The 12,180-nt window shown below is 36.5% G+C and overlaps 1 protein-coding gene across 1 annotated transcript in view; it reads right to left on the bottom strand.

The window, feature by feature from the left end:
- The window catches only part of LOC139984375 (uncharacterized), a 51,166-nt gene extending 43,528 nt beyond the window's left edge, over positions 1 to 7,638 (bottom strand). Inside the window, exon 1 of the mRNA XM_071998268.1 lies at positions 7,495 to 7,638. The gene's annotated coding sequence lies outside the window, so the exon portion shown is untranslated. The remainder of the gene's footprint in view (positions 1 to 7,494) is intronic.
- Positions 7,639 to 12,180: the final 4,542 nt, after the last annotated feature.

Raw genomic sequence — 12,180 nt, 5'->3', positions numbered from 1 at the left:
TTCTCCTACTATAACACCATCACCATTGCATAGATTCCACTTACCTTTGGCAAGGATTCAATGAATGGGCCAGGTTGCATTCAAATATTATTTACCGGCTTTAACAATAATTAACTCTCTTTATGAAGTTTAGTGAACCCTATCTAACTTCTTTAATATTCTGTTTAAAAGCTCAGTGCTAAACAATATCTATGTAGAGTTACTTACAGAGGGCAGGATATAGGGGAACTGATAAAGTGATTCTGAGATGTCATAACAGTGTTCCTAAGATCTGCAAAATGTTGCTCAATTTGTAAAATTATATATTCTAAGCAGATACTGTACAATAGTTTGAAGTCACTGGTAGGCAAAGTCTAGATGATACCTTAGTGAAGTAATTAATGGCACCGATACCATGTACAGCACCGATACCATGTACGGCACCGATACCATGTACAGCACCGATACCATGTACGGCTCTTCAGAACATCCACCCAGAAAATACATCGACTCTGGCAACATTGGTCATATAGTAATTAATGGCACCGATACCATGTACAGCTCTTTAGAACATCCACCCAGAATATACATCGAATCTGGCAACATTGGTCATATAGTAATTAATGGCACCGATACCATGTACAGCTCTTTAGAACATCCACCCAGAATATACATCGAATCTGGCAACATTGGTCATATAGTAATTAATGGCACCGATACCATGTACAGCACCGATACCATGTACGGCACCAATACCATGTACAGCACCGATACCATGTACAGCTCTTCAGAACATCCACCCAGAAAGTACATCAAATCTAGCAACATTGGTCATATAGGAAATCAGCCATTGGAAAGAGTAGTATTTATTGAGGTAACCAAGTTTGTGGTTACATGTTTCTGACCCATTATTAAACACCAAGGTGAATTACTCCAATGTTGTGAACATGGACAAGTAGCTTCCACTTTGCATGCAAACAATCAATTGGTTGGGGAATGTCTCCTGATATTTAACCTTTCATCTTGAGCACAGCAATACTTAAGGGACTGAATTGCCTAGGCACAAAAACACTGTAACTACCCAGTATATATGCTGCAATGCTAATATATGGAATGCCTTTTCTTAAGTTTCATAAACTAAATAATGTTAAGCACAATATAATATTGAATTGCTTTCCCTTCAAAGAATACACTCTTGTAGTAAACTACATTCCAGGTTAAGTCATCTGTGCTGATAATTACAAACAAGTTTGTTTGTATTTCTGCCATCTGTTCTTTCATTTAATAACATTTTATTATCAATGTTTGGCATAAAATAAATCAAAAGGAAATGGCATTTCCATGACTTTTGTTTAATTTATTTATATCATTTACATACAGTATATATCCTTCCTTCATAAACAAAATGATTTCCTATTGACGTTTAAGAGTGAGGATGTGGATCATAACGTGGGTACTATTGAATGTTATAAGTATGGATTATTGGGAACTATTGAATGCTATACTATGGATAATTGGGAACTATTGAATGCTATACTATGGATAATTGGGAACTATTGAATGCTATACTATGGATAATTAGGAACTATTGAATGCTATACTATGGATAATTGGGAACTATTGAATATACTATATGATAATTGGGAACTATTGAATGTTATACTATGGATAATTGGGAACTATTGAATGCTATACTATGGATAATTGGGAAATATTGAATGCTATACTATGGATAATTGGGAACTATTGAATGCTATACTATGGATAATTGGGAACTATTGAATGCTATACTATGGATAATTGGGAACTATTGAATTACTATATGATAATTGGGAACTATTGAATGCTATACTATGGATAATTGGAAACTATTGAATGCTATACTATGGATAATTGGGAACTATTGAATATACTATAGATAATTGGGTACTATTGAATGTTATAAGTATGGATAATTGGGAAGTATTGAATGCTATACTATGGATAATTGGGTATTATACAACACCTAATTGTATTCTGGTCATTTGATTGGTCAATTGCTCATTGATTGCATGCAAAATCAGCTCTATTGCACTCTATGAAATAGAACCATGAGTTATATTCTTTTGGTAGCACTTTTATCAATGGTAAGAGAGCAGAGAAACCTGTCTGTTCAAAAATTCGTTGAAAGATGTAATTTGTTCCATTCTCTCTTTGAATGGGACATTCCATCTTTCAACTCATGAAATATTTGCACTACTGCACTCATAACCATTCATTATTTGTATACTATTGAATGCTATAATAGCATCAGTAGCATTTCACTATATCTGCACATGTTAGTAGAGATTGTACAAGTACATGTGTGTAAATCTAAGAAGGAATTGCTTTCCTGTGTAGTACAGAATGTCAATGTTAGGGTTTGTTGCTTAGTAATTTATCTTGTAAAGGTATTGGTCAAGCGGTTGAAAGAGCATTTTACTGTATGCAGTAGTTTTAAGATGATAGCCTGTAGAGCATGTTACCTTATATTATTTGGGGCTATCACATCTCTGTCTATAAAAGGAACTCTGTTATTAATTTACAATTTGTGAAGTGAAAACATGTCTTATCATTCACCTCTGTTGTCAGACAGCTGGTTTACAGTAACACTGTCAAATTCACATACAGTTTAATAAGTCTGTGATTATTGTACCAAACAAGAATCTCAAATGGAACTTAGGTATCTTATTGCATTTGGCTTGTATACACCTGGCAGATTGATTATTACCAACATGGTCTGACTTCAACTGACCTGAAATGATCACATGCAAAAACATGTAGTCAATGTTGCCATGTTTACTTCCTCAGTTACCAAGCAAAACTCTCTCTATATGAGTTCTTTGTACTTTCACAGGCTTTGTACACCAATTGTCTGTTAACAAAATAAAGGTTTGGCTGCTTAACTAATCATCTGCCCTAAATACAGAATGACCAAATGGAGCTAGAAGCAGCAGGTGAAGACTGCATAGTGGTCCAAGGCATGTTTGCTAACAGGCTAGCATATAGCAATATTGTAACGAGGCTACTACTGTATATATATACATGAAGTTACTACTGTACTGTGTATGGTATGGTTATGTTGTAAACAGACTACTATACATGAAGTTACTACTGTACATGGTATCGTTATGTGGTAAACACACCAAAGTTACTACTGTACATGGTATGGTTATGTTGTAAACAGACTACATGAAGTTACTACTGTACATATAGCAATATTGTAAAGAGGCTACTTTATATACATGAAGTTACTACTGTACATGGTATCGTTATGTTGTAAACAGACTACTATACATGTAGTTACTACTGTACATGGTATCGTTATGTTGTAAACAGACTACTATACATGAAGTTACTACTGTACATGGTATCATTATGTTGTAAACACACTAAAGTTACTACTGTACATGGTATCATTATGTTGTAAATAGACTACTATACATGAAGTTACTATTGTACATGGTATGGTTATGTTGTAAACAGACTACTATACATGAAGTTACTATTGTACAAGGTATCGTTATGTTGTAAAGAGACTACTATACATGAAGTTACTACTGTACATGGTATCGTTATGTTGTAAAGAGACTACTATACATGAAGTTACTACTGTACATGGTATCGTTATGTGGTAAACAGACTACTATACATGAAGTTACTACTGTAGATGGTATCGTTATGTGGTAAACAGACTACTATACATGAAGTTACTACTGTACATGGTATCGTTATGTGGTAAACAGACTACTATACATGAAGTTACTACTGTAGATGGTATCGTTATGTGGTAAACAGACTACTATACATGAAGTTACTACTGTACATGGTATCGTTATGTGGTAAACAGACTACTATACATGAAGTTACTACTGTACATGGTATTGTTATGTTATAAAGAGACTACTATACATGAAGTTACTACTGTACATGGTATCGTTATGTGGTAAACAGACTACTATACATGAAGTTACTACTGTACATGGTATCGTTATGTTATAAAGAGACTACTACATGAAGTTACTACTGTACATGGTATCGTTATGTTATAAAGAGACTACTATACATGAAGTTACTACTGTACATGGTATCGTTATGTTATAAAGAGACTACTATACATGAAGTTACTACTGTACATGGTATCGTTATGTTATAAAGAGACTACTATACATGAAGTTACTACTGCACATGGTATCGTTATGTTGTAAAGAGACTACTATACATGAAGTTACTACTGTACATGGTATCATTATGTTATAAAGAGACTACTATACATGAAGTTACTACTGTACATGGTATCGTTATGTTATAAAGAGACTACTATACATGAAGTTACTACTGTACATGGTATCGTTATGTAAAGATTAGATTTTGGGGAAGTTTATGGTTGAAATTTCTCCAACCATCCTCCTTGCATGTTTAGAGCACCATGAAATATGCATAACTCTTCTCATTGTTGAATAATTGTTTGATTTATGACCATTTGAAATTTAACAATTTACCGGCATTTTAGCAAAACTTTCTTGACTTTTGAAGTTGTATTACCGAAACATATAGAGCTTACAACATCACACTATCTTCCTATTACAGAAACATAAAGAGCCTACTCCATAGAAAGGATAACTAATTTAAGATTCTAACATTGCACTGTGGAGTTAGTTCAACTACAAATGCCAAATATTTGATTTTTGTATTTTTCACTACTGTGTGCCATTTTGGGTGATTAATTCCTGCCAAAGTAATGCTTTTTGAATGGTTATTATGTACTACCCAGACATCACCAGCACAAGTATATGATTTCCTGTCTTATAGTATAAGTATGCAACTGCTAATTTATGCAGTGATTCAGTACAGTGAAGGGTTTATCATGCCCAATTATCTCCAACATAGCCATGTGATAGCTGTGCATTTTTTCTACTTTAACTGTAAGGTTCAACATTTTTCCATCATTATTGAATTTATTATGTTGCAAAGTTGTTCTAATGTGCTCATAAGTTGAAATAGGTCAGGTTAATAACAGCTTTTTTTCTAGAACAGGTCTAGTACCACCCTGTGTGTACAATAAATTTCAGGAGGTTATTTTGCCAAAACACTTAATGGCAAATCCTCAAAGTTTCAGACTTTGACTGTACAATTTTGTCGGTTGTACTGTTTACACAGGCTTTTGAGCCCTGGTAATGTACGTCAAGGTCAACCGGTGAACCCTTTTCATGCTTTTTTCTGACTTATCCTTGACACCTCACAAAGTTCCAGGACTACTTGTTTAGTTTTAAATTAATGTTCAAGTTTAAAGGCACACATGACTTTTAAAATGTTCAGTTGTCAAGGTTCTCTATATTAAGAATTTCACAAAATGCAACTGTCTGGTAGAAATAGCATTTGCTCTGCCGAAAGATTTAGGCTATTCCAACTTTGTATTTTCAAATTACAACTTAGGTCAAGTTCAAAATGTATAAATATTTTATTATTTAAGTATTTTCGCTAAAAAATGTGCCATTTTTGGTGAGTAATTGCTTCTAAGGTATTGCGTCAGGAACTCAGGATGCTTGAGTTTTTATAGATTATTATGCTTCTTTAGCCAATCTATGGGAAAGGCATTATAAGTTTCTGTAAGAGGGTAGTACAGTAAGATGCTCAATTGCTGAGAAATAAGACCTCAAAAATCAAGAAAATGCCAAAATACAAATTTTCAGTGTATGCTTATTTCATGGTGTCCTAATCATATAAGGAGGATGGTAATTTTGGAAGTTGAACTACAAACTTTCCAAAATCTGTTATGACCCTATGGTATGAAAAAAGGCATCACTGTGGCCTGCATTAAAACAAACCACTAAGTTATACTGGGGCTATTGTTAGTGATGGGCTGAAGTGGATATAAGTTTATTGTACACCTAGCAGTTGCTACAGTATAAGGTTTTCAGAAAGAACTCCCAGTTTAAGACATTTGGTTCCAAAAAAAATTTTAATCATACGAAATCTAATAAATGTCCATGTAATATTTTCACAGCTAATCATGGCAATCATTTGGACAATTAATATTTTCACAATATATTCACCACCTGACTGTAAAGTAGGCCTTGCCCGGAAAACGCATCACCCTGCGTAAACATATCGTGCCAGTCTTCTGCCAGAGGCATAGTTTGTCTGTTTGCACAGCATTCCCCACACACTAATGTTTGTTTAAGTGAACAGTTTTGTTCTTGTTCAGTACCTGATCACGTTCATCAGCAGCCTCAAGACATGTTAGTAAGAGCATTTGCCACATGCCTACATGCAGACTCACTACGTGCGTGATACATGTTATCAGGGGGTCACTGTTGTACAGCCACTCTATGCATCCAGTCTACCATTATTTGCTTGCTGATAATATCCAGGACAACGAGTTCCATAGCCGGCAGCAGTCATAGTGATAGCCTTAGACTGTACAGTACATCCCTGTTAGGGGCATGACTAGGCACTTCTATACTAGTTGTGTATTAGGCATGTACATCCCTGTTAGGGGCAAGACTAGGCACTTTTTTTTTTCCTAATTTTTTTTCTCCAGCCAGGCTGGATTTACTGCGAGCATTAAGGATTTCCCGCGAACCTGGTTCGCACGGTTCGAAAGGTTTTCCAGCCCTGCACTCCTCTTCTCATACTGTAGCTCTCCTCCACCCTTTTTTCTCCACACCTTTCTGTCTTTGTCCTTCTCCAGTTTATACCTTACCCCTTCCCTTAATCCTCTCTTTGTCCCTCCACTGTTTATCTCCTACCTCTCCTCTTCCCCTGTTAGTTTCTTTCTTTCTTCTCTCTATCCCTTGTCTACTAATCCCCTTACATCTATCTCTTTGTGTTCACCGTGCTCATTAACCTGTCTGTATTCTGTGCGTGTTTTGTCCCTTCTGTTACAGTTACTTGTCATTTAGCCTTTGAAGAAAATCCTGCTAGGATCAAAACGTCAGGCCAACGTATTTTTACACATTCTCCTACACCGGCTCTCTAGTGGATAAGCAGTTTGCTAACAGTTTTATTTTACTTTTTGTTGGTATCAGATTGTCTTTATTAATTGATACAAGATTTTTAATGATTTTATAAAGCATTTGTAGACATGTGTGCACTCTTCTTGTTTTTAGCAGGGGCCAATCTAATTCCTCAAGCATATTTGTCACACTGGATTTATAAGAGTAGTCTGCCATTCAGTTAGTACTGCAGCTTAACTTAAAAGCGTAACGTCAGGCCCTACCTCAGTTTATAGGCCTACATATGTTCAGCTTTACATTTCATGCTAACTAAACCGTGATCCACCTACTGTAGTGTAATCTAGGGAAATGTATCCTAGGCCTAACCTAGGCCTACTAACTCTAGTCTAGATAGGCCTAGCCTATGCATGTATGGCTTAACCTTAGGGGCCTAGTTCTGCGACAGTGCTTTATGTCATACGACTTAGGCTACGGGTGGATTTCATAATTGTTTTTCCTTTTTATTGTATAATAACGAAGCATGCGCATAGGAACTTACACTTGTATCTCATTTTAAGAGCGCTTTATGATAATTGTTAACATGAAGGTGATTCGGTTGGGAAAATACTGGCACCTTGCTGTTCACGGGGTAGAGCCCAGCGTCTCCGATCTGTTTTTTAAGTTTGGTACGATATGTACTATGCCCTCTCTATAATCGCCATCCCCACACGTACTACCCACAAGGCTTACGGCGGGCCATCAGTCTCAAATGGTGGGAATAGACTTATACCGATTTAAATCGACATATACCAATTTCCTTCGACTTATACCAGTTTCCAGCAGCTTAAATTGACTCATACCGATTTAAATCGACATATACCAGTTTAGTTCGACATATCATCGATTTAAATCGACATATATAGGCCTACCAATTTAAATGGACATAGGCTATACCAAATTAAATCGACATATATCAGTTTTAATCGATGATATGTCAAAATAAATCGGTATATGTCATTTTAAATCGACATATAGCAATTTAATTCGACTTATACCAGTTTAAATTGACATATACCGATTTAAATCGACATATATCAATTTAAATCGATGATATGTAAAATAAATCGGTATATGTCAATTTAAATCGACATCTACCAGTTTAAATCGATCATACCGTATGTCTTATTAAATGGGTAGAAGTCAATTTCCTTGGACTTATACCAGTTTCTAGCAACTCAAATTGATATATCCCTATTTAAATAGACATATCATCGATTGACATATACCGATTTAATTTGACATATCATCGATTTAAACTGGTACCGTATATGTCGATTTAAATTGGTATATGTCGATTTAAATTGGTATATGTCGATTTAAATCGATGATATGTCGAATGAAACTGGTATATGTCGATTTAAATCGTTAGAAGTCAATTTAAGCTGGTGGAAACTGGTATAAGTCGAAGGAAATTTGTATATGTCGATTAAAATCGGTATAAGTCGATTCCCCATGATTTGAGACTGATGGCCCGCCATACATATCATCGATTTAAACTGGTACAAGTCGATTGAGATTGGTATATGTCGATTTAAATTGGTATATGTCGATTTAAACTGGTATATGTCGACTTAAATTGACATATACCGATTTAAATTGACATATCATCGATTTAAACTGGTACCGTATATGTCGATTTAAATTGGTATATGTCGATTTAAATCGGTATAAGTCAATTTAAGTTGCTGGAAACTGGTTTAAGTGGAAGGAAATTGGTATATGTCGATTTAAATCGGTATAAGTCAATTCGCCACGATTTGAGACTGATGGCAGAAGTATATAAGCCAGGGGAAAAGGGAAGGGTAATAAGGTTACCAGCGTTAGCGTTTTTACACTAGATCTAGCGTTTTTTCTTTCAGTTTTCTAGGTTCTAGCGTACGCTTTTTCAAATTTGGCGGAATCGAGCGTTTTTCGCCCAAAATTGGTAATTCACAAAATAATTACTTGTTAAACTTTCGAGACCAAATTACCACTTGGCAACCTAATAAAATCTATTTATAGGTTTCCGTGGCTTTAACACTATAATACCGCAAAAACATATTAATCATGAGAGACCTACCCGACCAATGGCTCATTACTTTTCACGGATCAATAGGCAAGATCTGCGTAATGCCAAGGGCAGCACCCCCCCCCCTTACCTTTATCAAATCCTTGACTCGCCGTTGGTCTTTCCATACTAGGTTCAGGCTTCTACCTCAATTAGTCGAGCAGGGAACTCTGAGTCCCCCTTCCACTCATTATCCTGTGAAGACCTTGGCAGTTAAGACAAATCGTTCTTTCGTCATACCAGGGTTCGAGCTACTCTAGCAGCGCCCTGATCATGGATCATCGATCGCAGCACCAGCGTACTGGGAGCTAAACTTGCAACTGACAATGTCATGATTCCATTCACCTGAGGTAGGATCATATGTAAGACAATGCCATATAACCTATGGTATATGACAATGTCTCTCATCCCATGTAAGACAATGCCATATAACATATGGTATATGACAATGTCTCTCATCCCATGTAAGACAATGCAACATAACCTATGGTATATGACAATTAATGTCTCTCATCCCATGTAAGACAATGCAACATAACCTATAGTATATTATAATGTCTCTCAACCCATGTTAGACAATGCCACATAACCTATGGTATATGACAATGTCTCGCATCCCATGTAAGACAATGCCACATAACCTATGGTATATTACAATGTCTCTCGTCCCAGGTACTGTATGTCATTCACCACAGGTATGCCATTGACAATGGTAATCACCGAAGGTAATTCCATCAACTTTTGTAGGTTATTACTATTGAGTAGGATTAAATCATTTCCCTTTCTAGTGATGTTAGACAGCATAAAATTGATTGATCATTACACGAATTTAACAACTTCCGGTCACTTTTTGATTTTCAAACAAGGACTTTTTAATAAGAGGTCAACGAAAAGTTGTCTGTTAAAATCATCTAACCAATTGATTTGTGACGGGTGGTATGCATATGAGATTATGAGTGCAAAACAGTAAAACCAAACATGAGATGGAAGGTGGGAAGGGGGGGGGGGGTGCAGCATACTATTTAAGGGACAAAAGAAGCATGGTAAGTACGTCCGTACACCCATAGCATCATATGTGTCATGGTGACAGGCTGACGTAGCATCACGTGCTACAAACTTTGTTAGGCCAGGGATGGGGATGTTTCTAATTATAGGGATTTTCATAACGATCCTTGAGCACTTTCAGCATATTTTGATGCTCTCATGGCGATTTTGAGGCATAAAGATACATTTCAGAAGAGGAATTATTCTGAAATTTCTCTGGAATGTAGACATATAAGAGGAGAATCATGGTCAATGGTTTGATATGCTTTGTATTCGTTTTATTCAGTAGTGCTCTATTTCTCTTACGTTCATTACACGTGTAAAATCACGTTGAATTCGATTCCGGTTTGAAACTGATCGACTTGCTATTGATTTGGGTAAGACTTGACAGATTTTCATCCCGATTGCAATCTTAAACCCACAATAAGCCCACTTATACTTAAACCCACAATAAGCCCACTTATACTTAAACCCACAATAAGCCCACTTATACTTAAGCCCACAAAACTTCAGAATTTGCCCGAACACCATTTTGAGATATCTAGTTTGACCTTTAACGTAGCAGTGGAGATGTTTTTGTTTCAATTTCTTGCTCATTCCTCAAAAATACACCAGTCCCGAAAGGGCTCCATTGTTTTGTTTTTTACCAAATAATAAAGATTATCTAAATAATCCCTTGATCGTCCGAATATCTTTAAGTTTAACTTAGGTACATCCGCGTAAGGAAGGGGGAAAGGTGGGAGAGGGCGATGGAGGAGGGTCTTAGTTGCCTCCAACAATGCGAGTGTTAGTCACCTGCAGTCGTTCCTCAATTGTGTTTCTGTCTCGTATGACTTTGTTATATCCTTTCTGTCTTAGAGGTCTCACATTCCAATATTTTATGTTTTGTGTTTGTGAATGTTGTCTGGCGTCAGTTTTGTTTAAATCGTGTTTAGTACTTCGGCCGGGAGACTAACTGCCGATTTTTACTCTCATAATATATTCCTGCTGCTAAATGAGTACCGCATATTAATTTATATCATCACTGTTAAATGATCAGATCCGCTACTGCGAGTGCCGATCTTGTTCCAATTTTCCATTAACAAAGGGATACATGAAAGTTATCTATTGGTGGTTAGTACCATCCAGTCAGTCCGTCTTCCTCAGACCTTAAACAAATTAATGCAAATCGGCACATTCAGCCGGATTGCCAAAAGTACAGAAATTATGAAACAGTATTGTTTGATTTTCCTTTATCTGGAATAAATTAAGAAAACATAACCTAACCCGGTAAATACATTTGGCGTCCAGAATCGATGTGCCCCAAAAAAACAAAACAAAAAACACGAGCGGGTTGACAGGAAGAGAGAACGTCCTGTTGTGTAGCGACTTGGAGAGAGCTGTTTCTTTCACTGAAACACACGTTTGCATAGCGTGCAAGTGTAGGAGCATATGGTAAATATTTATAGTGAAGGATCCGAAATGAAAGCATGTTGAATTAATATCTGTAGTAAGCGATTACACAGCCGTGAGCTATTTTAATACAATCAAGTAAGGCTCGCATGTGGATGGTGAATTAGCTTACAGGAACTATCAGTATATGAATATGCATAACCACGTGATATTCCTTCATATGACACCCATCATCATATGACACACTGCATCATATGACACCCAGCATCATATGAAACCCAGTATGATATGACACCCAGCATCATATGACACCCAGCATCATATGACACCCAGAATGATATGACACCAAGCATCATATGACACACAGCATCATATGATACCCAGCATGATATGACACCCAACATCATATGATACCAAGCATAATATGACACCCAGCATCATATGACACCCAGCATCATATGACACCCAGCATCATATGACACACTGCATCATATGACACCCAGCATCATATGACACCCAGCATGATATGATACCCAGCATGACATGACACCCAGCATGATATGACACCCAGCATGATATGATACCCAGCATGACATGACACCCAGCATCATATGACACACTGCATCATATTATACCCAGCATCATATGCCACCCAGCATGACATGACACCCAGCATCATATGACACCCAGCATGATATGATA

This window comes from Apostichopus japonicus, chromosome 17, assembly GCF_037975245.1.
Source record: "Apostichopus japonicus isolate 1M-3 chromosome 17, ASM3797524v1, whole genome shotgun sequence".
NCBI lineage: Eukaryota > Metazoa > Echinodermata > Holothuroidea > Aspidochirotida > Stichopodidae > Apostichopus > Apostichopus japonicus.
This window is presented reverse-complemented; position numbering and strand designations above follow the sequence as displayed.